Source organism: Macadamia integrifolia, chromosome 3 (genome assembly GCF_013358625.1).
Source record: "Macadamia integrifolia cultivar HAES 741 chromosome 3, SCU_Mint_v3, whole genome shotgun sequence".
NCBI classification, from domain to species: domain Eukaryota; kingdom Viridiplantae; phylum Streptophyta; class Magnoliopsida; order Proteales; family Proteaceae; genus Macadamia; species Macadamia integrifolia.
In genome coordinates this window covers 15,893,209-15,898,929 of record NC_056559.1, presented here as the reverse complement: position 1 = coordinate 15,898,929, position 5,721 = coordinate 15,893,209, and the positions used below count along the sequence as shown (strand labels likewise).

The 5,721-nt window shown below is 37.9% G+C and overlaps 1 long non-coding RNA gene across 1 annotated transcript; it reads right to left on the bottom strand.

The window, feature by feature from the left end:
• Positions 1-231: 231 nt before the first annotated feature.
• On the bottom strand, positions 232-4,625 carry LOC122073862. Its single transcript, XR_006138893.1, has 2 exons — positions 4,176-4,625; positions 232-607 (listed from the first exon to the last, which is right to left on the bottom strand). It is a non-coding gene; the product is annotated as an uncharacterized LOC122073862 (long non-coding RNA).
• Between the last annotated feature and the right edge of the window lie 1,096 nt (positions 4,626-5,721).

The window sequence follows — 5,721 nt, the reverse complement described above, 5'->3', positions numbered from 1 at the left end:
AGCCTACAACCATCCCACTAAACCATGTTTCGGCTTATGTATAACCACGCAAATAAAAATATGGTTAGGATGATTATAGGCTAGATTGTGAATGTTTGGGGTGATGCATTTTTCGAGTCAGATTCGGCTGCGTGGAACTCACGACTCAAGTTATGAACCCAATTACGAGCTGGATTCAGAATATCATGGGGGTTGGGTTTAACCTTCTTAAATATTATATTGTTCCTATGGTTCCAAATAAAATAGCAAACTATAATAAAGCTCTAAAATAAGTGTTCCCGATCATGTCTGGTCCAGTTGTCAAACTTATAGAAATACATGATAATATCCTAAAAAGTAGGAGCTTGGAGAACCATGGTATTTAGTCCTAATGGGCATACTGCCCAGATGCGTTTAGAAAATTCGCATGATAGGAAAAAATGCCACATTTTTCTTGATTCAAGTTACAAAGGACACAACGATCGTCCAAAGGTATCTATTTTCCTAGCTTATCCCTTGTTGGAAGTCCATTGAGGGCAACTCGCTAGAAAAAGTCTTAAATTTTGGATGGAAATTTGTCTTCCAGAAAAAGCGCCACCAATGTGAGCATAGAGAAGAGCATGAACACCTGTTAGATAATCCAATAATATTAGCCAGTAGGTGATTCATTACTCACTTAGCAGCCAGTTTGGCGGAAAGGACTCCTATTTTCGATTTAACACACCTCCATTGGTCCTGTATATGATTATTTTGAATAGAGAAAGTGAACAAGGAGAAAAGTACTAAGAAGATTGACATCCCAACCATCATTTATCATGCAATCACTTACCTTCTCGTTCTGCAAAGAATTAGGAATAGAAATATTTGCAGTGCCCAGCGATCTTGTGGACTGGAATTTGTGAGAGCTAGTATCTATGGGTCCCAAATCAGGCCTGTGTTCCTGCCATTGCCATTGATGTGTGTACACGATCGGGATAGAATAGGGAGAACAGTAGTGTTACTATTCCACGGCCAAGACCCTTTCTTTTTCAAGGTAGAAGGATGGAACAAGCTTCTATTTGGGAAGTATCTACTTTTTAAAATACGAGCTGAAAGGGAATCAGGTTCAGTCATTAGTCTCCATCAAATTTGCATATTAAGGCTTTGTTTTGGGTTTCTGAAGATTTAAATCCCAATCCCCCCACGATCTTGGGTTTACACATTCTCCTCCACCCAATCAGATGGGTCTTCTTCTTGCCTGTAATGTCACCATTCCAAAATTTTGAATAAATTGAATCAAGATGACATAAGGTAAGAAGGAGTAGAGGCGAGAATGGAATGAATCAGAACCGATCTTCCTACAAAGGTAAGTTGATTTGCCTTCCACTGAGTCAACTTGTTTTTCACCTTGCTTATCATGTTCTGGAGACATCCTCTTTTATTTTTGTTGTAATAAAGATGGGTTCCAAGAAAAACTAAGTTAGAATCCATTTCCTTCATGTCCATGAGGTTACAAAACCGATTTCTATTTGTAGCAGAAACATTGGCACTAAAATCCATGCAAATTTTGGTGGGATTGACAGTCAATCCAGAAATGTTTGAGAATAGCTCCAAAACAGCCTTAATGGAGGATAAGTCTTCCAAGGTAGCACGGCAAAAGATAAAAGTATCATCATCCAAAAATAGATGTGAGACTTCAGGGGCATTTCTAACAACCTTAATTCCCCTAAAAAAAATTAAAATCTCGATAGCAAGTTAGGAGCCTGGACATACCTTCCATAGCCAAAAGAAACAAAAAAGGGTTGAGCAAACAACCCTGTCAAAGACCCCTAGAGGGTTCAAACCACGACAATGCGGAACCACCGAGCTTAATGGAAAAGGTTGTGGTACTAATGATATAGCTATTAAGGTCACCCCATCTATTTCCAACCCCGAGGCAATCGAGAATACCCCGAATAATACCCCATTCAACCCGATCATATGCTTTAGCCATGTCTAATTTGATAGCAACCCATCCAGTCTTACTCTTAGATTTATTCAAAAAGTGAAAATTTTCATGGGCAATAATAATATTATCATGAATTTGCTGGCCAAGAACAAAGGCAGATTGGAAAGGGGAAATTAGATTGTGTAAGACCGAGTGGAGTCTAGTAGCCAGAATTTTGGAAATAAATTTGTAGGCTACACTACAGAGGCTGATAGGCCTGAAATCCTCAACCCCGGAAGGATTAGGCTTTTTTGGAATGGGACATATTAAAGTATGATTAAGACCTGAGGGCAATGTAATGTCCCTAAAGAAATGAGAGACAAGACCGATTACATCATCCTGGACTAAGTCCCAAAATTTTTGGAAAAAAATTGCTTGAAAGCCATCTGGACTAGGGGCTTTATAACCGACAGCATTTTAATCTCTTCCAAGTCCGGGACTCCATCCAAAGAAACACGGTCCTCATCAGATAGAGAATTGGGGAAAAGACATTCGATCACTGCAGGATTACCTGGGTTAGATGTTGAAAGAATGGATGACAAGTGTGAGGCAAAGGCATATGCTATTTCATTGGGGTTGGAAACCGTTCTTCCATTAGAAGAAGTGATAGAGGAGATACTATTAAAATGACGCAAAATTCAGGTTATCGTATGGTAAAACCTAGTGTTCCTATCACCTTCATTGATGTAAAGGTGTCGAGACTTCTGAAACCAAAAAATCTCTTCGGCTTTCAGCACCCAAGATAATTCATTGTGAATATCCTCAAGAGACGTATGGTCGAAGGGGTGAGAGTCTTCTAAAGTTTTAATAGCCTTAAGAAAGGTCCATTTCAAGGTATCAATGTTGCCGAACACATTCCTGTTCCATTTAGAGAGCAATCTGCTGAAGGATGCCAGTTTAGTAGGAAGAGAATCATTTTCCAATGAAAGCCATGATTGGATTTAAAAAAATTCTTAAATTCAAGGTGACAGGTCTAGGCATCTTAGAAATGAAACAAACGCTTCAAACAAGGTGGTGGGTAAAGTGATGAAAGAAAGATTGGATTATGGTATGACCCAAGAGAAGAAAATTTGGATAGCTTAGCCCCGGAATGCATACTTGCCCAATGATGACACGCAAAACACCTATCCAAGGCTTCTTTAATTAACATGAGAGGTTTCTGAAGATTGGACCAGATAAAAGGACAACCACATAATGAGATTTCATGGAGGCCATGGTCATCAAGGAGGGAAGAAAGTTTAGATGAAAAGGGATCCGGTTTGAAACATTTCCCCCCCAGTTTGTCATCGGGATGTAATAATTCATTGAAATCCCTGATCAATAAAACAAGGAGGGAAAGTGAAGAAAGAAATCAGTTGAGATCTTCAAAGAACGGTAATCTATGTTGGGATGCAGGTGGTGCATACAGACATATAAGGACCCATTTCCCAATAGGAGAGTTGATCTCAAATGCCATGAGGTTGGCATTGATACAGATGATTGAGAAAAGTATCTATCTAGAGAAAAGAACCCACATTCCTCCTTTGAGACCTTTTGAACCCTTTTGAGCCCTCACTATTGTGAAAACAGTCTCTATTATAATTGTTAAAGAAAGGGTACAGACGAAAGGACGAGTGATTTTTAATTTTCGTCTCACACAGGAAAATAATGTTTGGGTTGGTTTTTTTGCAATAGGTAAGGAGGGTGGATTTAGTGACTCTACTATTTAAACCTCTAATGTTCCAGTGTAGAACTTTGATGCCCTGTGGCATCTGCAGAGACCCCCTCAAGCTACTCAAAAAATTACTAAGGAACCACAATAGCAACAACATGCGGAAGAGAAAGGAAGGAAACGAAGAAAATGGAAAAAGTGTAAAATACCACACCCAGTTAAACCCTAAAGAAATACCCAAAAGGTGCATAAATTCAAAGCATCACAACACACCAAGATTACAATAGAGAAAAGAAAAACAAAAATAATCATCCAAAGGGAGGGGAACCGGATCTAGAAAAGATAGAAACAATAACTCATTAAGAGGGAAAAAGCGATAGGTCACAGCAATAATAAAAACCAAACCAAAGAGAACAAGAAAAATATAACAAGTGATGCCTGCTAATTTTACCTAGGAATAAATTAACGACGAATATAATGAGTGTGAAGTTTGAACCAAGCAATAATTAAACCAAGACAAACACAAAATGAAACCGAAAGGTACGTAGCAGATTTAAAGAAAGAGGAAGATACAGTTACCTGGTTGGTGGTTTCATGATTTGCCCAGCTTCCAAGAGTTTCTCCCACAAAAGTATTTTCTAGATTTGCAGTTGTAACCCTGTACAGTGGCGGTTCTGTACCATCATCCCTCATTCCAATCGATTCAATAATGTGCTTAGTGAGAACATCCTTGTTAGAGGAGGCGAGTGCTTTCTGAATACTGGAGATGAGTTCAAAGTCAGCATCATACTCCTCTCATAATGTAGGTCGTCTTCTTTTCCGGGAAGAAGAGGGAATCGAAGCAGTGGGTGGTTCAGACTCTGGAACAGGGGATTGGGTGTTGGGATAGAAAGTATCGAAATGATGGGAAATGTATCCAAACTGGAAAATAAATTGTTTAATGGTAACCGTTTTGGCCCCATTGAAATGGAAGTATGGGTATTCCTCATCATGAAATTTTTGCTTTGTTGTAGTCTGAGTAGTAACATTGGTCGGGGACATTGTTAGAAAAAATAGGAACGGAAAAAAATAGAGACGTATAATATGGGTTTTAAATAGATGAAAACAATGAACGGTACGGTAAAAAAAAGGGAACGACAAACGAATAGTACAAGTATTAAACATGTAGTTTTCAAAAAAACGAAACCAAAAAAACAGTAATATACTCATGTAATTTGAGAGATTATTACCTGTATACCTGCATCTAATGTTATAAACTAAAACTACATCAAACATTCATGCATATATCATCCAGAGTATAGCATCCAATGTAAATTTCAAATTAAAAATTAATACAACATAATAAAAATCTACTTCTCAATAAGTACATGGAATAATGGAGGAACTGAACAGAGAGGGTTCTAAACAAAAAAAATCAAGAAGACACAATGAGATGGCATATAATTGGAAGAATGCACCACAAAGAAAATTACTAAGCTATGGCATTTCCACAGTCTTGGGGACAGCTACAATGAGATCAGCCATATAATTGGAAGAACAAGGTGTTTCTCATTCTTCTACAGGGTCCAATGCTGGAGGGATCATGAATATTCATATGCTTTCTCATTCTTCTGCAGGGTCCAATGCTGAATTCATTCTGTAATCGACTATAAAAATGGGGATGCATGGTGTTACAAATATGTTATGATGATTGATGATTGTAAGTTTGTAACAAGTAACAGAGGGAAGAAACAGGTAAGAGAAATTAACAAATTATTATGGATGTAACAAGAATTTAATAGGTAAAAGATGAACTACATATCATTTTGTAATCGACTATTCTTCAAGAACCATCAAGTAATGAAACTAGTAAGAGAAGAAATAATTCTATAAAAAGAAAAAAAAGATCAGTTCATCTTTTGCCTTCTCACAAAACGCAATGGGAGAGTTATCTTCTCTCTCTTTTCTTGTTTAGTAGAAGAGAGGCAAAAAGAAGCTTGGAGCCTTGGATTTGATTTTAATGGTGGACCTCAAGTAACAAAGATGAACTAGAAGACGCTTCGATTTCAACTTTCAATCCTCCATTCCTCCCCGAAAGACCCTTGGAGTTTCGATTTCAATCTCGAGCAAAATAGCAGATTTGATG